General features: G+C 45.3%; 1 protein-coding gene across 3 annotated transcripts in view; it reads right to left on the reverse strand.

The window, feature by feature from the left end:
- ST6GAL1 (ST6 beta-galactoside alpha-2,6-sialyltransferase 1) overlaps nt 1-23,415 on the reverse strand; it is a 120,079-nt gene that overhangs the window by 83,062 nt on the left and 13,602 nt on the right. For 2 of the 3 annotated variants that reach the window (XM_045296428.1, XM_045296427.1), the window contains exon 2: nt 7,537-7,661. The gene's annotated coding sequence lies outside the window, so the exon portion shown is untranslated. Of the gene's footprint in view, nt 1-1,659; nt 1,840-7,536; nt 7,662-23,415 lie in introns of those variants that run through there. The other variant, XM_004713412.2, reaches the window with a different exon arrangement.

The raw sequence follows: 23,415 nt of genomic DNA on the forward strand, positions 1-23,415 counted from the left end.
TCAAAATTTCCCAAGAACTTTTTGAAGCCCCCTCCTACAACCACCATGACTGATTTCAATTGCTAATGGTTTTTACTATTTTTAACAACCAGTTCCTCAGATCCCACAATGTCTGCGCCCCAGTAAACCAAGAGAGGTTTCTCAATCAATGCCGCCAGCGCGGCACTGCGCAGCCTCCCGGTTGTGATGGCCAACGCCTCCCTGCACAGCTGATGGAAAGCTCACAGCCATCTCTGGAGACGGAAAGTTCAGTCTCATTAATTCAACGAATGTTGTTGTTCAAGGTGAGGAAATAGAAAGATACAAGGGACCTGCCCGATACCCGCTTACACCATAAACGAGTAAGTTCCTTCCCTTCTGGGCCTCCACTTCCCTTCCTCGGATTAACCAAGGACTCTTTGAGGGAACTTTCCAGGCCAAATTCACGTTTTCTGAGTTCCTGGGTTTTTTTAAACTTCAGTTCCCGGCCCCCTGCCCCCTCCCTCCTCTGATGTAAACCAGATGCCTCTCTATTGGTGAGTTCTCGATGATCTCGGGAGACATACACTGCAGTGCACCCACACCCACATAGCCGTGCCACGCCGAAAGTTCCCTGTCACCTCCTCTTGGCCTTCATGTCTCTCAAGGGTCTCCCAAAGTTCTTGCCTCGCTCCCCAGTTGCTTTGCTCTCTCGAGAGCCCGTTGAGCCTCTAAAACGTTTGTGTGCAGGGGTGGGGACTCTGAGCACTTTGAGGCTCAATGTCTCCCATTGCAATCCTTGACGAAAATGCTGGAGGTAAGTGGTTCCAGGAAACATGAGAAAGAGGAAGGCATAGTCATGGAGGGTTACCCCTACCCAGCCTCTGTCATCCTTTACCCGGGGCCAGGCCAGAACCTCTTGCTCACGCAAGTTGGGATAGTTGGCTGGATTTGTGGTAAAAAACAAAACAAGGGGGCTTCAAGAAGCTCAAGGAAAATGGAAGTAAAAGATAATGGACAAGGGAGGGAGGAAAAAGCCATGGGCTAGACTGTGGAAGGGTGTTAGCGTGGCTGAAATGGAAGATAGCAGGGCACAAGAGGGAGAAGAGAAATCAAGAGGCAGGCAGATGAGCAGACCATATGAGGCACTGATTGGTAGTTTTCACTGTTGAATACAAAGTTAATGGTCTGGAATTTATTATAGAAAATTGTTTTAAAATTTTAAAATCAAAATAAAGCAAGGGGCCTCCAGGGTCCGGGGGGCATCCCCTGAGCCACCCCCCTCCACCGCCCCACCCCCCACCCCTGGGTCTTTGCAGAGATGAGTCCTGTCCACACCCCTTGTGAGCAGAAAGCACTGGCCCTCAGAGAGGAATACACCTCGTGGCAGAGTCCACATCAGGTGGGGACAGATTGAAGTTCAGTCTGTCCGGCACATGCTGAGCAAGCAACTGCTTGTGCAGACCTATGACTGACCAGAGGCCCATGCCCTCCAGGAATGGACTGTGCAGAGGACACAGAGCGGACAGGAGAGACCAACAAGATTAGAAGGTTGTGTGGACTAACAGCTTCTCAGGTTCTTTTAAAAAGCAAACCACCGAGAATGGAATTTTCCACATACTTTCTGACATCCGCTGGTATATGCAGAACTGCATAAAGTCCTCTTAGCACAACAAAGACGAATCTTTTCTGCCAACCTACCTCGTTCCCTGTGCTCTCCTGGAAGGAACTTCGGGCGTCCCGAAGGTCCCTGGTTAGGTTTGCTTGGACAGCCTGGGGCCTGAGCAGTGTGGCAGCTCGTCTCCTGGGACATCAAAGACCCCTGTGTTGCACAAGAAGCAAGCACACGAGTTCTACGGACTCTCCCAGCCCTGCTGCCAGGTCTTCTAAGAGGAAGAACCCTTGTGATGTGAAAGAAAGAGCGCAGGCTTTTACTAAAAAGCCCCGCACTGTGAGTTGCAGCTGTTCATGCAGCCTCGGAGAGGACTGAGGTTCCCCAAGGGGAGGACCTGGCTTGTTGGAGCTGGATTTTGAAACACCAGTGTGGGTGCGGGCTTGCTGAAAAAGCACCCTCACAAGAGCGTTAAGAAGCTGTAGAGGTCACACAGGCTTGATTGAAATCTCTATTGCCAAGTGAGCTGTGAAATCCTGAGCAAGTGACTTCTCTCCGAGACTGCCTGTCCCCGCCTGCATCATGGAGACAGAAATACCCACCAAGTGAGTGATGAACAGTGCACGAAATACCTGACTTTATGGGTGAAGGGCTGGGCTGCTTACGGAAAGGTCGGTGGTTCAAGCCCACCTGTTGCTCCATGTTTAAAAAAAAAAGAAAAAGATGGAGCCATTTGCTTCTATAAAGATGCAAAGCCTCAAATGGCCTATGGGACACTTTTACTCTGTCTTCCTGGGTGACGATGCTTTGGAATTGACTTGATGACAGTGAATTTGATCGACAGAGATCAATAAACACCCTTCCCACTCCTTCCTTTTAAAAAATACCTCAGGAGAAAAAAACAAACCTTCTTAGCATACTTCATGGCTCACTGGCCTACAAAATCAAGTCCCCAGTGAGGAAGGGCACCTTCCTGGAGTCCCCGGGGCTGTGGCAGCAGATTCAGGGGACAAGGCAAGAAGAGCAGAAATAACATCCTTGCCCAGCTCTCAGCCAGGGCGCCCAGGTCAGGGACAGTGTGCCAGGCCCACCCCACCCAGGGCTTCCCTGCCTCCGGAAGGTCAAGTGTTTTTGCCTCATGAGCCGATAATCACCAATTGTACAACCTGGCTTCTTAAAATAGAAGCCCCTATGGTTCATTCCACCTTCATAATCTTAGGACCCTATAATTTTAGAAAGATAAAGCGGTGCTTAACTCATGCTTTAGAGCATAAGAAGGGGGAGGCGGGGCGGGGTGGGGGGTGGAGGGGTAAGCAGAGGCTTCATTATGCTCCATTATGCTAATTTAATTAGCTTTAATCTTCTGCAAAGGCCAAGCCTGGAAGAAAGAGGTTTTTGTTTAAAATGTCACACTTGGCAGGAAGGGCACCCTCTCCCAATAGAGATGATGAGTCCAAGGCTCTGATTGGGACCCGGTTCTCCCATCTCGTGGGCGAGGGCTTCCTTTCCATACTCCTCAGAAGGATTTCATGACTTTCTCAGGAAGGAAATGTGCCCCCGATGGCAGGCAGTTAATGGAGGGCTGCATCTGCCCTTGGGAAAGGGCGTCAGTAACTCGCAGATGCCTCAGTGCCCACAATGTCTGCGCCCCAGTAAACCAAGAGAGGTTTCTCAATCAATGCCGCCAGCGCGGCACTGCGCAGCCTCCCGGTTGCGATGGCCAACGCCTCCCTGCACAGCTGATGGAAAGCTCACAGCCATCTCTGGAGACGGAAAGTTCAGTCTCATTAATTCAACGAATGTTGTTGTTCAAGGTGAGGAAATAGAAAGATACAAGGGACCTGCCCGATACCTCATAGCCTGTTGGAGATCAAAAAAGTTCCGGACCAGTGCTTTACTGGTGCACCCGCTCTCCAAAGCAAAGGCAAGCCCTGTTGACAGCAATTGTCGATTACGATGGTGTGACTTATGCAGGGGCATCCAAAAGTTCACGGCAAAATGGAATTAAAAGATCATGGCACTGAGAAATTGTCCATTTTTTAAAAAATCATTTTACTGGGAGTCTGTTCAACTCTTATCACAATACATACATACATGCATTGTATCAAACACATTTGTACATTTGTTGCCATCATCATTCTCAAAACCTTTTCTATCTACTTGAGCCCTTGGTTTCAGCTCCTCATCTTTTTCCCCTCCCTCCGCCACCCCCCTTCCTCTCTCACAAATCCTTGATCATTTATAAATTGCTATTATTTTGTCATGTCTTACACTGTCTGGTGTCTCTCTTCACACACTTTTCTGTTGTCCGTCCCCAAGGGAGGGGGGTGTATGTAGATCATTGTGATGGGTTCCCTCTTTCTCCCCCCACCTTCCCCTTACCGTCCTGGTATCACTACTCTCATTATTAGTCCTGAGGGGTTTATCTGTCCTGGATTCCCTGTGTTTCCAGCTCTGATGTGTACCAGTGTACATCCTCTGGTCTAGTCAGATTTGTAAGGTAGAATTGTGACCATGATAGTGGGGGGCAAGGAAGCATTAAAGAATTAGAGAAAAATTGTATGTTTCATCGGTGCTATACTGCACCCTGACTGACTCATCTCCTTGTGACCCTTCTGTAAGGGGATGTCCAGTTGCGTACAGATGGGCTTTGGGTCTCCACTCATCACTCCCCCTCATCCACAATGATATGATTTTTTGTTCTTTGATGTCCGATACCTGATCCCATCGACACCTCATGATCACACAGGCTGGTGTGCTTCTTCCACGTGGGCTTTGTTGCTTCTCAGCTAGATGGCCTCTTGTTTATCTTCAAGCCTTTAAGGCCCAGACACTATCTTTTGATAGCCAGGCACCATCAGCTTTGTTGACCACATTTGCTTATGCACCTGCTTTGTCTTCAGTGATCGTGTCGGGAAGGTGCGCATCATGGAATGACAGTTTAATAGAACAAAGAGTTCTTGCATTGAGGGAGTACTTGAATAGAGGCCCAATGTCCATCTGCTACCGTAATACTAGACCTATAAATATATGCACATAGAACTATTTCCCCATCCTCATATATAAATATATTTGCATATATACATGCCTGTATTTAGACCTCTATAAATGCCCATAAATTATTTAATGTGGCCTTCTAGCCATAATCCCTTTTGTGATGTGCTATAAATGCTAGCCTCCATGCCTGTGGTTATAACCCTTTTTGATGAGAATTATCAGTTATGCTAGTGGGCAGGACTGAGGTGGAATATATCCTGAGTCTCTATCTTATTAGAGGATGTGAACCAAGTCACTACCCCTTGTTTCCTTGGGGGTAAGGAGCCCTGATGTTCTAGTGGTTACACATGGGGCTGCTAACTGCAAAGTCGGCAGCTTGAAACCATCAGCCACTCTTTGAGAGAAAGGTGAGGCTTTCTACTCCCATAAAGTTACTGTCTCTGAAACCCACAGGGTAGTTCGAGCCTGTCCAATAGGGTTGCTGTGAGTCAGAATCAACTTGATAGCAGTGAATGAATTATGGTCAGATGAAAGACCCCACCACCCCCAAAGCCTCTCCCCTGTTTCTAAGAGTCATCTCAGGAGCCAAGAAAGAAACCCCTGGACCACTGTAAGAAGAGCCACTGGTGAACATGTTCTAGACCTCTGTCTGAAAGGCAGCGGCCCAGCCCACAGGCACCAGAGCCTGAGCCGTGGAGACCAAGCACAAAGCAAAGAGAAGCCAAGTTGAGTCCACAGGCTGAGGCAAGGAGACCCTGAAACAGAACAGAGGCGCAGCGGCGAGACTGAGCCCATGAGGCAGAGCCACAATCTGGAGTCCTGGCCCATGGAGGCAGAGACCAAGCGTCAGAGGCGGAGAGGCTGAGGATCAGAGAGAGGCTTGGCTGCTGGCTGGGAAGAGGTGTTGCTGTGAGCCAGTGACTGCATCCTGACTGGTTTCACATCCTGGCTTGTAATGACCTGTTAACGTCCCTAATAACCACCCCCCACCCCTGCCGATTCATGACTATGGTCTGAATTCTGTGAGGTCCCTGTCATAGCTAGCATACAAGTAGAGTCCAGGGGAAGTCAACAGTCGCTATCAGCGTAGATTCAGAAGGATGGAGGGTGGAACCATGCTTGACCTGGGCCTTATGGCAGGTGGCCTTGAGGTGGTGAGAAGCTGGGTTCTCTTTCTCCCTTTTTGTAAGGAGTCCCAGAAGTATAAGAGTTATGCACAAGGCTACTAACCAACCACAGGGTCGATAATTCAAAACCACCAGCCGCTTCCTGGGAGAAAGATGGGACTTTCTACTGCCTTAAAGAAATACAGTCTCGGAAATACACAGGGGTGGTTCTGCCCATCCTACAGGGTCCCGACGAGTCAGCACTGACTCAGTGGTGGCAAGTTTGGTCTTTTGAGTTCTTCCTCATGTGCCCAGAGGAGCTCAGATCTGGGCTCTGAGCCATTTTCGCAGGAACTTTCACCCAATTCACAATTAAAGGGATTTTTTAAAAATTATAATCAAAATTTCCCAAGAACTTTTTGAAGCCCCCTCCTACAACCACCATGACTGATTTCAATTGCTAATGGTTTTTACTATTTTTAACAACCAGTTCACACAATTCCTGAATTCAGTTTAAATTTCAGTGCTAGAGTGTCTCCACACAGAGGCCAAGCTCTCCCGACTCCTGAAATTTCTTTTGACCTCACCTCCTACCTCCATGCAGCAGAAATGCACATCCTGTGGACACTTAAGAGAATCCTTAATAGAAAACTACCTGAAAGATGGCTAAAAGGCATAGGATTGTAGACAAGGTTTGCTTTCTTCCACATCAATAATTTTTTCCAAATGTCTTATGAGCATATATTACTTTTCTAATCAGAAAATATTTAGATAATTATGAGCTCAGTGGAATGTTTTGCAATATGAAGCACTCTGTTTTCCCTGGTGTGTGTGTGTGTGTGTGTGTGTGTGTGTGTGTGTGTGTCTAAGAGCTCAAATGCCCTTGCAACATACAGTGTGAGTGCCCAAAGTAAGCATTCACCTAACCCTTTTGCACCCTTACCTGGGAGGCTAAAGTATCTCCCTTTGGAGTTCCAATTACACCAGCTACTGAGAAAATACAATTCCCAGACAAGATTCCAGAAGACCTGTTTTAAAATTAAAAGCCTCTTTGGTTAAGAAGAAACTGGGCTATAGGTCAGATTGCCTCCAGGGGCTACTCTTTGCTTTTCTCTGAAACCAGGGGGAAATGGATCGTGCCCAATTACCAAATTGTTTTGTTTTTTTTTTATCAAGGCCCCAATAGATGGATTTTGATCAAAAGGAGGGAAAAAAGTAGAACAGAATTTCAAATTCTTATTGGAAACTAGCCATACCAGATCTTACTAGATACACTGAGATTAGAGCAACCCCCAAATCTATGGCCGGAAACAACTTTTAATCCTGGAACCAAAACAATCTCACAACGTCATCTTTAAACTAAGCAAGAGTTCCATAATTTAATCAAGAAGGTTTGCCTCAAAGCATTGTGCGCTCTTAAAGAATTAATTAATTTAAATTTAATTAACTAATTAAATTTAAATTGAATAAAGAATTATCTCTATGTCATGAGATTAAGTGGACAACAGTAACGTCAAAACACAGATGAGCGATTTAAGTGGCAGAAAGTCTACATTAACAGGAATGAAACTATATGGAGAGAGAAGGGTTACCCTGTGTGAAGAATGTCCCCGTGTCCATGAATGGCACAGGTAAAAAATGCTAAACAGATAGCTACTTTGTTCTATTTCCACCCAAAATTCGAACTTTGAACCCCATGTGGCCAGCCTTGTCAACAAACGGACTGAGGTCTCAGAAGATGGTTGAAATAACCCAAAGCGTCCCCTTCTTTCCGAAACCCTATTCCTTTGAGCGCAGCGTCTTCTGCAATTCCCAGCAGCCCCCTTCTCTGTGTCTGCAGGCTAGTCATTCAGAGGGTCTTACCTCAGCTCCGAGATGGCGACCAGGCATGAGGATTAGGGACAGGCTTCATTTGGCTAGTTCATTTCTGCTGGACTCCAGTGGTCTTCACGGCTCGCAGCTCACAGCATAGCTGCCTGCCAGCCTGCCTGCAGAGAATGGGGAGACAAGGATAGACTAAGCCCTGGAGGCCCATCTGCTAATAATACAGGCATTCCGCATTTTATTGCACTATTCACATGTTGGCTTTTAACAAACTAACAGGTATGTGGCAATCCCATAGCATTCAAGTCTTATCAGCTCCATGTCTGTCCACAGCAACAGAGGTTCAGTTTGGGTCTCTATGGCACAGCTTAAATAGGCTTTTAACTTTTTATTGTGAATTAGGTGAAGGTTTGCAAAGCAGACCTCAGTGCGGCATTCAGCAATTCATACACATGTTATTTCATCTCACCCATTTCAGTCCGCTCTGTGCACCAGCACTGATCCCACACTTCCTCTGGCAACCACTGTTTCCATGCCTCTTTCTTACCTTGATAAATGCTGCCCTTTTGATCTTAAGTGGGTGATTATTCTAACACTCAGAAGAGCTTAAGTTCTGAGCCCTTGATTTGTAAGAGTGCTGGTGAGCTGCTAACTGCCAGGTCAGCAGTTTAAACCCAATAGCTGTTCCAACAGAAAGATGTACAGCTTCTGCCGCCCAAAACGGCAGTTCTGCTCTGCCCAATAAGATCATTGTGAGCTAGAAACGATTCAACAGCAGTGACTTTGGTTTGTTACTTTTGTTTTGCTTTGTTTGGGGCTTTTCATTGAAATTCACAGAGGGTGTGTTCTAAAGTCTTCTTGGGTTGACGACACATAAATTCAGCCTTCCATGAGTTCTTTCTGATCATTGATTGGCAATGTGAAAAGCTTTGCCCTCCTCCTGCTAGAGCTCTGGTGGTGGCCTAGTGATTATACATGTTGCTGCCAAACACAAGTTCAGCAGTTTGAAACCACCAGCCGCTCCATGGGAGAAAAATGAGGCTTTCTAGTCTCATAAAGAGTTACAGTCTCAGAAATCCACAGGGGCAGTTCTGTTGTGCCCTATAGGTTGGTGATGATTCAGAACCAGCTTGATGGCAGTGAGGTTTTTGGACTGCACGCTTAATAGACTACAGTGCAGGGTAAGCATCATTTTTATATATACTAGGAAACCAAAAAATCTGCGTGACCTGCTTTTTTGGCTAGTTGCTTTCTTGTGGCAGTCTAGAACTGAACCTACAAGATCTCGGAGGGATAGTAAGCTTGTGAAACAGCCAAGATGGTGCGTCCCCTGGTTCTGCCCACTCCAGCCACTACAGAGACCCTGGTAGAAACCCCACCCTCTCCTGAAGGAGTCAACCTCCTTTCAGGAACCCAAATCAGGCAGGCATCCCTTCCCCGGGGCCCAGTCCTGCTGGGGTCAGGCAGTGTCAGAGTGAGTTGCAGACTAAGCAAAGTAAACTCTACCACCATCCCTGAATCCTTATTACTTGTAAGAAAGGCAAGGGTTAAAAAAAAAAAAAACACACACCAGTTCCAGTCCCACATCTTATGTTTAGATCAGAGATGGGTTTGTAATGTCTGATTACCATCAATAAATACATCAAACCTTTAACCTACAGTATATTGTTTAAACTATTAGAGATGTGAATTCACTTTCTAATTCATCTGGGGAGCATTTTTAACTGAGCATAAAGTTTTAACCCTTGTTGTTACCAGCCCAACACATAACCCCCAGTGCCACCAGCGGTCCTTAGATTTTTACCACTGCTTTCTTAATCTTTTTGAAATGGCCTATCGATAGACTTCCAATATTACTGAAATAGGCAAGTCATCCAACTTGCCCTGACCACCACTCATACACTTGGGCCAATCCTGATGGGAAAGAGATAGATACAACGTTGACTGATGGGCAACTCATTCCATAAAGAAGGGGGCGGACCAATCAGAGACTCTGGAAATGTTAATGATTGAAATAAAAATAAGAGAAAACAATGTCCATCAGCTGTGAGACAGAACTAACAGAACCAGCAGTGGCAGCACCCTGGGAAGCAAGCATCAAACACAAGATCAAGGCCTGGGACTGCAGGCACCCTGAGGAGGCAGAGGAAGTTGGTTTACAAAGAGAGCAGGTAGAGGGTGGAGGCCACGCCTGCAATCCCTCCCAGGCCTGAGAGTTGGAGTTACCAAGCCTGCTTCAACACAAATACATGCAAATCAGTGGACCTGAGCCAAGGGGCCTGGCACCACAGACTCATAGCAACTCTACAGGGCACGGGAGAACTGTCTCTGTGAGTTTCCGAGCCCAGAACCCTCCACACCTGGTTCTTCAGCACCCGAGGCTAGAACAGCAGATTATCTTGTTAGAATGAGGTGAGGAAACCATAAAACACTGAGCTCCATGTCATCATAGACCGATGACGAGATTGGTGTAGATTCACTCTGGGTCCCAAGTGGCTCCGCCTCCCTGAAGTCTAACCTGACTTTGATTGGCTCACTGACGTCAGCATGCTTCCTGTCTTCTGGGCTTTGGACTTTTCTCAGATGTCTAGTGATCCTTGCTGTCTTGCCAAATTGGAAAGAAACACCCTAAACAGCTGACTGAAAAGCTCTATGTGCCTGGGCAGGTCCAATGAAGTCGTGCAACTCACAGACAGCGTGTTCTGTCCATTTTATTTGTAGAAGCTCAAGTGGAAGTATCTATAGGCTTTTTCCCCCTTTCAACCTGTTAAATGTCTTCAGAGAAGCCCGTTTGGTCTCTTGCCGAGGGAAGAAAGAGCATTGCCCCAGAGCCTGGCAGAGAAGCAGGAGGGGAGCCTCAGTTACATTTACTCATTTCCTCTGTTTCAGAATGGAATCTCACGTGGGCTGCTGGGCCTGATCTTAATCAGGTCTTAAAACTGGATTTGTTCCTGAAGCGACCTTTTTCAGAAATGTTAGTTAACAGGGAAGTGGAGGGGGGAGTGGGTGGGGGGAGCATTTGCCAGGTGTCATTTCACATGTCAGACGCTTGGGAGAGCATTAATAGAGGTTTGCAGCCTCTTATCAGAAGACCTTGAGGTCTGACAAGGATCAGGATTCCTCCAACGTCACATCTTTGAAAAGTTAGAAAAGTTATGTGCCGCCGAAAAGCACTAGGTGACAGGACCCTCCTGCAGCAGCAGGGTCAGGCCAGTTCTCCGTAATTATACAGTTAATACTCCTGCAGCAAAACAAGCATTTAAAATAAACAGGTGAGTCATGAGGGAGGGAGGCCAGGGAGGGAGGGGAAAAAACGAGGAGCTGATATCAAGGGCTCAAGAGAAAGAAAATGCTTTGAAAATGATGATGGCAACATATGTACAAATGTGCTTGACACCGTGGATGAATGTATGGATTGTGATGAGAGCTGTTAGAGCTCCCAATAAAAGTATTTAATAAAAATAGTTATAAATAAATAAATAGGCTTGTAAGCTAACCCCCACTCCAACCTGACAGGAAACTTGGGGGTGTATAACTTGTGTGATTCTCACTGGATTTTTGAAGCCGTCCACTGGTTGTTTCCTTCTGTAAGCCCTTGAAGGAATAAACTTAGAATTTCTCAAATCAAAAATAAATAAAATAAGCAGGTGAAATAAGGATTTAGAACTAGCTTCCTATCAGTCCGGGCCAGGTTTTGCCATCAAATGAGTTAAAAGTAAAACCTGGTTTTCACAGATTTTTTTTGAACTTGTAAGTTGCACAGATAATATATGCACTGCCTTACACCTCCCATGGAATCTGGCACATTTTTCCCCAGGGACTTTGACACTCTGTGGGAAGGCTTGTTGAAAGGAAGATGGAGAGATAATAAGGCAGTTAAGGTATGGATGCTGGGGGAAGGTCAGGCTCAAGAGGGAAACAGAGTAATAGCAAAGCTGTTGGAAGGTTCTACACAAGCAAAATACGTGACTTTGAGCAAGTGATCTAACCTCTCTGAGCCTCAGAGCCCTGGTGGTGCAGTGGTTACTTATTGGCCTGCCATCTGAAAAGTCTGGGTTCAAAACCACCAGTGCTCCTCAGGAGAAAGATGAGGCTTTCTAGTTTCATAGTTAAGTTACAGTCTCAGAAATTCATAGAGGCAATTCTACCCTGCCCTGTAGGGTCGCTATGAGTGAGTATCAATCAAATGGCTTTGAGAGAGCGCCTTGGTTTATAAATTGTGGATGATTCCAAATAATTTATGTGTCATTGTGAGGTTTTTGTTAAAGTCAGTCTGCCAGTATAGCACCGATGAAACATACAACTTTCCTCTAGTTCTTTTTTTTTCCCCTCTAGTTCTTTAATGCTTTCTCCCCACCACTATCATGACCTCAATTTTAACTTACAAATTGGATTAGACCAGAACATGTACACTGCTATAGATAAGACCCTGCAACACAGGGAATCCAGGACAGATAGACCCCTTGGGACCCACAATAAGACAAGAGATACCAGGAGGGGAAGGGGAAGGAGGAGGGAGAAAGAAGGAATCGATCACAAGGATCGACATATAACCCCCTCCCAGGGGGACGAACAACAGAAAAGTGCATGAGGAGTGACAGAGGATGATGTAACATATGAAAATAATAATCTATAACTTATCAAGGGTTCATGAGAAAGGGAGGGTGGAGGAGTGAGGGGGGGAAATGAGGAGCTGATATCAAGGGCTCAAGTAGAAAGAAAATGCTTTGAAAATGATGATGGCAACATGTGTACAAGTGTGCTTGACACAATGGATGAATGTATGGATTGTGATAAGATATGTAAGAGCCCCCATTAAAAGTATTTAATAATAATTTTTTAAAAGAAACAAAGCAGGGGAAAAAAAGTCAGTCCCCAAATATGTGTTGTGTCTAGATTGCTAAAGCATCATTCCGGATTCTAGGGACATGGTTGTGAACCACAGACACGGAGGCTCCGACTACAGGATACTATTTCTTAGTGAGAAACGCAGTCAATAAGTCAGATGGTGAGCTATGCTCTGAAAGAGCAACCACGTAGAGGAAAGAAACAGGTAGGAGAAGGGGAGGGGGCAGGCACAAGATCACTGTGTGTAATGTGCTCAGAATGGCCAGATGAAGTGACATTCAAACAGCAACCTGAAGGAGGAAAGAGACCAAGCAATGGAAACATAAAGGAAGGATGCTCCACATCGAAGGAGCAGCAAGAACAAAGGATCTTGGTGGGGAAATGTGCCTTGAGTGTTGGAGGAAAAGTAAGGAAGTTGGTGAGGAGAAGCAGAGTGGAGAGATGGAACAGGAAAGGAGATAATGCCTGGGAGAAGCTGCCGGCTGGGCTAAGTCTTCAAAGCCCTTCTGAAGACTATGGCTTCGAGTGAAATGGGTCTTAAGAGCAGAAAGATTATACATTACGACACCATTTTAAGCAATTGCTCTGATTGCTGTTGGTGGGTGAAAATGTAAGCAAGAGGTCCAGTCAGGAAGTTATTATAAGCATGAGAAGTCGAGGCTCATCTGTCCTGGACCAAGGGGAATGTGGTGGATCAAGAGAGAAGAAGCTCCCTTGTAAGCAAAGTGATAGAAGGCAGCCGAGCCATTAACCCAAAGGTCAGTGGATCAGAACCCTCCTCTGCCATCTACAAATGAGATGTGGCTCATTTCCTGAGTTATTTTGTAAGTGTAGCTGACATCGTTTGCTAAGTGACTGAATGCTGTATGAAAGAGAGAGGGTCAAGAATGACTCTAAAGTTTAATGCTTAGCCATGAGAAAGAGGAAGTTGTCATTTACTGAAATGAGGTGACAGCTTGAGAATCAAAGAGCTGCAGATCTGTTTGGACTTGTCTATTAGACAGCCGATGAAACTCATTAAGTCACTGGAGTCTAGAGTTCCACGGGAGGTCTAGCATGAAGCGACCCACAAAGGGCCGTCAACCTATAGATAGAATAGGGTTATCAGGGAGTAAGTAAACAGAAGGTGCAAAGTCCAGGGGCTGACCTCTGCATCCTCAAAATAAGTCAGAACATTGAGTTCTCTTACAATCTGTCTGCATGGGACCAAACAGACAATAGCAACTCAAAAGATTAGACAGGAGCCTTGGGGGACAGTGAGTCTATGTTAATGGGGGAGGAACAGCGCATATAAAGAAAGTAAAAATGGTCACAACTCACAGAATGTAATCAATGTCACTGTGCACATAGAAACTGTTGGATTAGTGTATGTTTTGCTGTGTATACGCTCAGGCACATCATAATTTTTAAGGGAACAAATCAAGATAAATCAAGGGAAGAAACTGAGAAGGAGAAGGAAAGAGAATGCTATTTCAGAAGCCAACTCATTCAAAGGGAGTGAAATGGTGAACCATGTGAGACATTGCTGGTGAATTAAGAAAGGACTGAAATTTGACTATTGGATTTCTCACATTGGAAGTCACTGGGGAATTTGGCAAATACAATTTTAGTGGAGAAATGGGGCAAAAAATTGACTCAAAAATATTCTCCCATAAGGGAGAATAGAAGACAGTGACTATCAGGGAATCACAAACAACTTGTTCAGAAGAGAGAAATAAGATCAGAAGAAGGTGTACATGTGCGCTTATGCAGAATAAATAAGCACTATATAACCAAATATATCTGCGTGAATATACAGATGGAATGGATCCAGTAGAGAAAGAAACACTGATTATGCTGGTACCTGAAGGGAGAATTGCTGAATTTGGATCCATAAGAGAGGTAAAATGTATTATATGAGTGGGGGGTTGGTCTTAAACAGGCAGAAACAATTCACCACCCATGTAATAGAGACAGATAATAAAGTATAAGGGCATAGATTTAGTGGTGAAAACATGGAAGTTCTCTTCTGATGGCCATTATTTTTCAGGAGAGTAGAAAATAAGGGTATCAACTAAGAGTAAGGATAGAGAGGAGATGAGCGAGGTTTGAAGAGCGAGAACAAAGTATGGCGCAGCGTCTAGATGAGATAGCAACACCATGTTCTCCACCACGGCCATGAGAATAGACTGGGGAGCATTAAAAAAAAGATTACCATGCCCAGGTCCAGCCTACAAATATTTTAATTATTGTTGGGTGAAATTCAGGCACCAATACTTTTTCTAATCTCTCCCAGAGAAGGTGACCAGATTTTAACACTGGTAAAGCGGGATACCATTGATAAAACTCATATCCTGGTGAAATAGCCACATGGCAGCCGAAAACCGTATATCCTAGCTTGTCATGCATTCTTTCCAAAAATCGGGACTTTTTTAAAACGCCGCGGGGCGCAGGAAAAATTGTTAAAACTCGAGACTGTCCTGCCCAAAGCGGGACGTCTGGTCACCTTAACCTAAGACCACTTAGGGGCATGGGTCATTGTCTGAGGCTGGGTTCTCTAGGGAAGCATATCCAGCGAAGCTTCCAAATGTGTATGTAGTTTATGTCAAGAAAATGGCACATGTAGTTGCAGAGGCTGGCGAGCTCCAAGTCGGTGGGTCAGATGTCAGCTGGAAGCTTCACCTGACTCCATAGCTGCAGAGGCCAACCCAAGGTTAGCAGGTCAGGCAGCAAGCAGGTTGTAGAGGCAAATGACTCCAAGGTCAACAACAGGTAGGCTAAGGGGCTGCAGACTGACAGAGACTGACAACCCCCAGGATTGGCAGGAAATATGGCAGGCCACTGGCTCAAGTCCAAAGTACTGGTGATCAGAGGATGACAAGCCAGATCCAGCAAAAACACAAGGAGAGCTTTGCCAGAATGTCCATATAATGGGAAGCAGGCAACAATCCTGAGTCAATAAACTGCCTTGCAGTCGGAGTTGGCTGCTCATAGCAGATCTCAACATGAAATTGATTACATTATATCGCATCTCATCTTGAGGGATGACTACATCATAACTCCCAAACCACTGAGATTTCATGGTTCAACCAAGTTGACACATGATCTTAGCCATCCCAGTCAAGGATTAGAGTGGGGCCAGTAAAAATGGTGGTATGATTCTCTCCTGTCACATTCACCTATGCTGTACTGGCCCTGTAGAAAGAGAGAGAGAGAGAGCGTGCTGGATTTAAATAGGGCTAAACCAGGTATCGATAAAGCACTTATATATGCCTAGACATGATAAGAGTTCAGTCACGTGAAAAGTACTGTTTCTTTTTAACACCAGCTATGTGGTACACACTACCCTTTTAGAAAATATAAGTGTTTTCATCTCACCCAAATGATTCATCCAATTTGTGCACCATATTTTCACAGAAATAATGTTTTCCAAACTGCTCAGCCCCACATTATTTTCATAAGCACACCATGCCAACACTTTTTCTATGTTGTTGATTTCAACTTCAATTTCTTTTTCTGTCCAATGGATTTAATGTCTCTGACATAAATAAAGCTGATCTCATGGAAACTGCATTTTAAGGTAGACAGTTTCCTAAGCCAAATGCAACGAATGGTGTACTGAACAGGCTTGAGATGGAAATGAGACGCCATGTTAAAACCAAAGAGTATAAATGCATGACGGTGCTAGAAATGAGTAAGGAACTATGCAAGCCTGAAATGAGGACAAGATACTATTTTTCTTTAGTATTTTAATAAATCTTAAGCTGAACACACAATTCTTGATCATCAATCTCTTTGAACCCAGCAAACAAAAGCCATCAGAAGCTGCGGCCTTTCCCCCTAAACCAGGACATGTCAGTTTAGTCATGTATTATCATCGTCTGAAGCTCGGAATCCTGGCTGGGTCTAGTAAAGAGATCACAAGCTGTATGTAGGTGATGCAAGGATCTTTGCGAATCCTGGAAAGCATATGACTAAAGTGACTTAGCATGACTGAACCAAGACACTATCGCTAATAAGACATAATTTGACTATGAAATAAGCCGACCTAACAGCTTAATGGTTTCACTTTGGATGATCTGATAAGGTTTTCACATCCAACTGTTGAGCCAATCTTTGCTTTGTTGACTCTTCCGATTAAAAGCCATGGTCAGAAGACACTGTGAACCTTATGTCAGTGCAGAGTGAATTGAGATTCCTATTGATAGCTACTGGGGCCATTTATGCAAGTTCACCCACATTTCTGTTATTAAACCCCTTGGGGGGTGTTAGATATATCCAACCTTGTGATTGGTTCCCCTTTCTCCTGCTACCCTCTCATGATATCACTACTCCCACTGCTGTTCCTGAAGGCTTTATCTGTCCTGAATTTCATGTGTTGAGAGCTCTTATCTGTACCAATGTGTGTTCTCCGGTCCAGCTAGATTTGTAGGTAGAACTGGGTCATGGGGGGTGGGGGTGGGGTGTAGGAAGCATTCAGGAACTAGAGGTATGATGTGTGTTTTGTCGGTGCTATACTACATCTTGGTTGAATCATCCCTTCCTTATAACCCTTCTGTGGAGGGATGTCCAGTTGTCTACAGATGGGCTTTGGGTGTCCACTCCAACCCCCTTCATTCACATCAATATAGTTGTTTGTTTGGGATCTTTTAATACCTGATGCCTGATCCCCTTGACACCTCATGATCACACAGGCTGGTGTGCTTCTTTCATGAGAGCTTATTTGCTCCCCTGCTAGATGGCTGCTTGTTTAACATCAAGCCTTTAAGACCCCAAACACTATATCTGTTGATAGCTTTGGTGCACATTTGCTTACGCACCCATTTTGTCTGCAGCTATCGTGAAGGGAAAGCGAGTACCAAAGAGTACCAGGTTATTAGAACGTGTTCTTGTGTTAAGGAAGGCCTTGAGTAGAGGTCCTTAATCTGTCTGCTATCTCCACACTTAACATATAAATATATGTACATTGGCCTCTATCCTTTTCATTATAAATTAATATATTTACTTATATGCATGTCTCTACAAATAGCTATTCCTTCCTATTTCTTTCCTCTATTTCCTTTCACCTTTCTACTATCCCACTATCATGCTCACCCTCCATTCGGCTCTCAGTAATTCCTCTCAGATGCATGCACTTGATTAAACGCCACCAGGCACTCTATGCCCTCCTCACCATCAATTTTAGATCTCTTGTTGTTCCCATATCCCTCAGTTCTACAAACTTTTTGAAGCATCCTCCTATAGCGCTCACACCAATTCAGAGGTTGGAATTATTATTGTAGATTACAGCTGAAGAAATTGAAGTGAAATTCCCAAGTTCACATCTTGGAGGAGTTAAGCCCCCATTTGTTGGATGGTGCTATAGATAGGTTTGTTGTGCCAATATGGCCAATGAACACATGTGAGATTAGTTGAAGGGCTGAGAGAAAAATGACTTGTCGAGCCTCAGCTCACCTCTCTCTCCTACTCTTTGATCATCGGACCAGTGTGCAGCTTGCCTTGCTTGTTCTGTGCCTCCATTTGCAGGCTGCACTACCTGTGGGACACCTACCCATGGACTGTGTCGCCGTAACTTGAGTTTGCTTCAAGACCTGCTTCACCACACTACTGGAAGGTACATCTCTTGAGCTGGGGACTGTCAGACCCTGTCATCTGGCTAACTGTTGGTGACCTGCTTGCTGTTCGCTGCCTGTGGCCGGATAGCCTGAATTGCTCCATGGAGGACTACCCCGCAGCCCTCAAGACTTGAAGGACTGCCAGTGTACTAGCTGTCTCATGGAAGTGAGTTGCACTGAACCATTTGTGCTGCTTTATAGATTAGTTAACTGTTTATTTCTTATGTTATCTATCCATATAAATATATATAACATTATTGGTGTCGTGGTTTTGTTTCTCTAGAAAATCCTGTCTAACACAGATAGCAAACCCTGTGGTAAGATGAAGGGTCTGTAAGTGATGATATGGAAAAAGGGTCTCCCAGCCCTGCCACTGTGATTCTCCGGGACTGGAGACCAGGGTGGGGCTCTGCAAGCACAGCACTTTTGGTCCATCGGCTCCCGACCTGTCCTTTCCCCTCCTCCAAATGTATGGATGGAAATAAGATGTTCATCGTGTAGAGCAAAGAGAAAACTGCCAGAAGGCCTCTGGCAAGAGGCATCTTTGAGGAATTACTCCTAGCACTGTCATTAACCACCCCCAGCTCAGGCCCTCAGCCAGCATCCTCTCGGTAAGTACAATTGACAAAGACAATCCCTGCATCTGCTCTGAGATAATGATGACTCAGCCTAACTGCCTCTGTCAAAGCCCCAGATGCCCTCCTCCCTTTCTCACCTGGGACAAGCTCCCAGGACCCTGGTTCCCAGTGGGATCAGAAAAAGGAGAGCAAGGCTCCCGACCTCACCCCTCACTCAAGACCAGGGTCCATGGACTAGCCTAGAGAATGGTCCTGCTTTCTTCTGGGCTAGCACTCCCAAGGCTGCTCTCACACCTTGACTACACCTAATGTACTCAGGTACACTGGTGTCCAGAACACCTGCCTCTAACTGAGCTGCTAAAGGCTGGGCCCTGCACTGGGTCCAGAGCTGTGGAAAGGACCTCATCGTGGTTCCCGCTGAGCAGGGGGCCTACTATAACACAGTTAACTTCATAGGACAGAATAAATTCCGTGCAGAAGATCAAAGGTCTTCCTCCTTGGTATACCATGAGTATAAGAGAGCTCGCTCGAGCTGTGGCCAGCTGGAGCTGCTGGGGCTGAGCTGAAAGCCCTGAGTCTCTGGATAGCACACACACACACACACACAAAGGCTTAAAGCCCTGAGTCTCTGGATAGCATACACACACACACACACACACACACACACTAAGGTTTTGGACTTTCAGTTGCACACAAAGCCAGACCCTGACACAGACCTGAATCTTTCTGGAACAAATATAAGGTGCCTGAATGCACTACCTTAGTCCTAAGGCCTGGCTTGGAACCTGCTGCCCTGTGTTGCCCGAAGACCAATTTCTCTAAGGCCAGGGCCCTGCCATGTCCTCTCCTCGTCGGCAGCCCTAGCCGATAAAGACTGCTGACAAAGCCCAACAGCCCCATTCCCCATCCCTGTTCCAGACCCCTGGCTTCCACCAGACATGGCAGGGGCAGGCTGTCCTGGCAGCTCCAGGCAGCCTGGGCCCGTGACAGGGAGCCAAAGGCCGGGTAGTATGGTGGACTATGGTAGTATATGGTAGGCTATGGTGGGCTATGGATTCAGCGCTAACCTCAAGGTCTGCTGTGCAAACATATGAGTTGGTCCCAGGGGAAAAGATGAGGCTGTCTGCTCCGTGAAGGTGTAAAAGTCTTGGAAACCTAAAGGGGACGTTCTACCTGTCACATAGGCTCCCCGAATCAGACTCACATGATGGCAGTGAGTTGGTATGTTTCTGTTTCATGGGGGCCTTACCAGACGTCTGTGAACAAGGGTGTGTCAGCAATCAACCCTTTTGTGTGGCTCTTTACACCTTCAGACCTTTTTTCACACCTAGTATCCAATGTGAACAACACAGCTGGAGGTGGGCAGAGGTACAATTTATTACCCGTTTTTATAGATTTCACTGCCGAGTCAGGCACTCCCCTCAGTTATCAGGGGCACCTTAGTCCTCAAAGATTTGCCTTTTTAAAGATTTCCCCAATGCAATATGGCATTTGGCTTCCTGCCACTGATTCCCTGGGCAATGACTGTCAATCCAACAGGAACATGAAATCTTTGGCAACCTCAGTCTTTTCGTCCTCAATGATGAGGTTCTGTGGTGCAGTTGCGAGCATTTTGGTCTTCTTCATGTTCAGGCATAATCCACACTGCAGGCTGCAGTCTTTGACCTTCATCAGTAAGTGCATCAAGCCCTCCTGGCTTTCAGCAAGCAAGATGCATTATCTGCACATCTCACGTGGCTCCATCCAGGCAATGGAGGTCAACTTTACCCTGAGGAGGCAGCTAGCTCTTCCTTCCTCGGTCATATCTGGAGCGTCTTCCAACCTGAGAGGCTCATCGTCTGCCACTATCTCAGACAGTGTTCCACTGCTACGCATAACGTTTTCAGTAGCTAACTTTCAGAAGCAGACTACCTCTTCTTTCTGAGTAGTCTGTGTGAGTCCAGAAGTTCCACTGAAACATGGGTAACTTTTCTGGTATTTAAAATACTGGTGGTAGTACAACAATTGTGGAAAACAAGAGGATGTTACCTCCAACGACTGGGAGTAGAAATTCCATACTATCTAGCAAGGCTTCTGCTAGGTATGGACCCCAAGGGACTAAGAGTCGTCGCATGGAAAGATAATGTGCACTCTCATATTCATAGCAGCACTGTACAATAGCAATAAGTTGGAACAACCCAAACGCCCCTCAGAAGAATGGATAGAAAAACGTTGCTACATCCACACAATGCATCACTGAAAAACAAGGATGACATCACAAAGCGCCGAATGACAGGGATGGGCTTGGAGACCATTGTGCTGAATTAGTGAATCACAAAACGAAAAATATTGTACGAGACCACTACTACGAGGATTGAAACTAAGACAAAGGTTTGCATACTAAAAGGAACAGAATTTGGAGGTCCCCAAGGGGTAAGGGAGAGAAGAGGAAGCATCAGACTAGAAGGTTGATGGGTGTTGACTTGGATGAATGGGAGATGGGGGTCATCAAAGGGAGAACATCCGGGGAGGAGAGGTAGAACAGAATATGGGGCAAGTGTTGATAAGTGGTTTGAACGATTCATTTTAGAGCTGATGGTCTGAGATGTAAAACCTCCTCCCCCCACCAAATTCACACACACACAAAATGATTAAAAAATAAATAAAATGCTGGTAGCATAGCATCCCCTTTTGCTCAGCTTGACCCCTCTGCTTGGAATGCCCTTTTTGCCATTCTCTGCCTATCAAGACTCAAGACCCAAGACTCAAGACTCAAGATGTTGCAAACAACATCCTTGGCGAAGTCTTCCCCATTCCTGGAGGATCAAGCTGAAACCCCACGTCCAATTGTTCATCTCAATTTACTGGTTTTTGTGTTCAGCCTAGTGTTGTTACATGTTTACAGAACTGATTCACTAACTCCCTGATTAAAAGAGAACATCTGGTTCATTAATTTGTATCACCCACCCCACCCTCCATTCCCAAAGAAGTATTTGAGGATGCTATTAACAAAACCTTAAATTGACTCTGGTTGTGGGTTATGGAGTTTTAGAAAACCTTAGTGTCTTTGATCAAATAAGACCAGCTCATTCTTTAAAATACTAAGTAATTTTGAAATTATCCAAAATTCCCACCATCCAGGGTGGAAAAAAAATTAATGTCAGTCTTGCATATTCTACATCTACATATGGATAGAAGTATGGATGATCAAAAGAATGTGTAAAAGTATAGATGGAAATTATTTTATGAAATAGCTACTTTCAAAACTTAATTTTCTTTAAGTTTTTAACATTTTTATTGGTTGGGTTTTTTTTTTGTTTGTTTAATGTTTATTTAATTTTAGTTCTACAGGAAGGAAAAATTAAGGGCAAACTAAGCTTCCAGAAGTCTCTGTACCAAAATAGAGATTACTTCCTTATAGGCACCCTCCAGGTTTAGAGGAGGAGAAAGATTATTGGCAGGTGGATGGGGTATAACAGAGGAAAGTCAGCACAGACCCATCCCCCAACTTCTTCCCCAAATTCTCCATGTCCATCTCCTTATCCTTGCTGTAACTTCTAGCCTACTGCCCCCCACTCCCACCCCCTTGCTTAGCCTGGCTTCCCTGCTTGCAGGGATTAAACCAGTTGCCCTGTGTGGCAGAGCAGACCTGTGCTCCACAGGAGTCTCAGTGGCTGATTTTTCCAAAAATGATCACCAGGCCTTTCTCCCATGGCACCAGCAGGCTGTAACCTCCACACTTTCAGTTAGCAAGCACGAGTTAACCATTCGAATTTGCACCACTGAGGGGGCTCTTTTTTGCTGGTTCTGTTTTGGTTTGGGGTTTTGTTTGTTTGTTTTTTTATTAATTCTAATAAATCATTTTATTGGGGGCTCTTACAACTCTTATAACAAGCCATACATCAATTGTATCAAGCACATTTGTACATATGTTGCCATCATCATTTCCAAAACATTTTCTTTCTATTGAGACCATGGTATCAGCTCCTCTTTTGTCCCTTCCCTTCCCCCCTCCCCCACCCTCGTGAACCCTTGATAATTTATAAATTATTTTTATTTTCATATTTTACACCATCCGGTCTCCCTTCACCCATGTTTCTGTTGTTCGTCCTCCTGGTGGGGGAGTGTATATTGATCATTGCAATGGGGTCCCCCTTTCTCCTCCACCTTCCCCTACCCTCATGGTATCACTACCCTCATTGGTCCTGAGGGGTTTATCTGTCCTGGATTCTGTGAGTCCAGAGCTCTTATCTGTACCAGTGTACATGCTCTGGTCTAACCAGATTTGTAAGATAGAATTGGGGTCTTGATAGTGGGCAGGGAGGGCGCGGGGAGGAAGTATTAAAGAACTAGAGGAATGTTGTATGTTTTGTCAGTGCTATACTTCACCCTGGCTGGCTCATCCCCCCTTCCTTGTGACTCTTCTGTGAGGGGATGTCTAATTGTCTACAGATGGGCTTTGGGTCTCCATTCCAACCACCGTCGTTCACATCAAAATGCTTGTTTTGGGTCTTCTGATACCTGATATACCTGATCTCATGGGCACCTCATGATCACACAGCTTGGTGTGCTTCTTCCATGCGGGCTTGTTGCTTCCCTGCTAGATGGCCACTTGTTTAACTACAAACCTTTAAGACCCCACACGCTTTATCATTGAGGACCTCTTTGAATGGATTAAGGACTCACAAAATGACCTCTTAACCACACCTTTACAACTTTATTTTTTGATCACCTCTTTTTCATCAAGTGTTCCCGAACAGGATTCAAGTCTGCCATAGTCCCGGAGTTCTCGGGTGTATGAGAATATCTGCCTGCCTTTCACTTGCAGAGTAAATCAATTGAGTGAAAAGTCTTCAGCTACACTGTCCTTCCCTCAGAACTCTGCTCACCTTCTCCATTTCTTCTTCTTCTCCTTTTAT

This window comes from Echinops telfairi, unplaced genomic scaffold, assembly GCF_000313985.2.
Source record: "Echinops telfairi isolate 266 unplaced genomic scaffold, ASM31398v2 ScPeMD7_7407;HRSCAF=8445, whole genome shotgun sequence".
Classification (NCBI taxonomy): domain Eukaryota; kingdom Metazoa; phylum Chordata; class Mammalia; order Afrosoricida; family Tenrecidae; genus Echinops; species Echinops telfairi.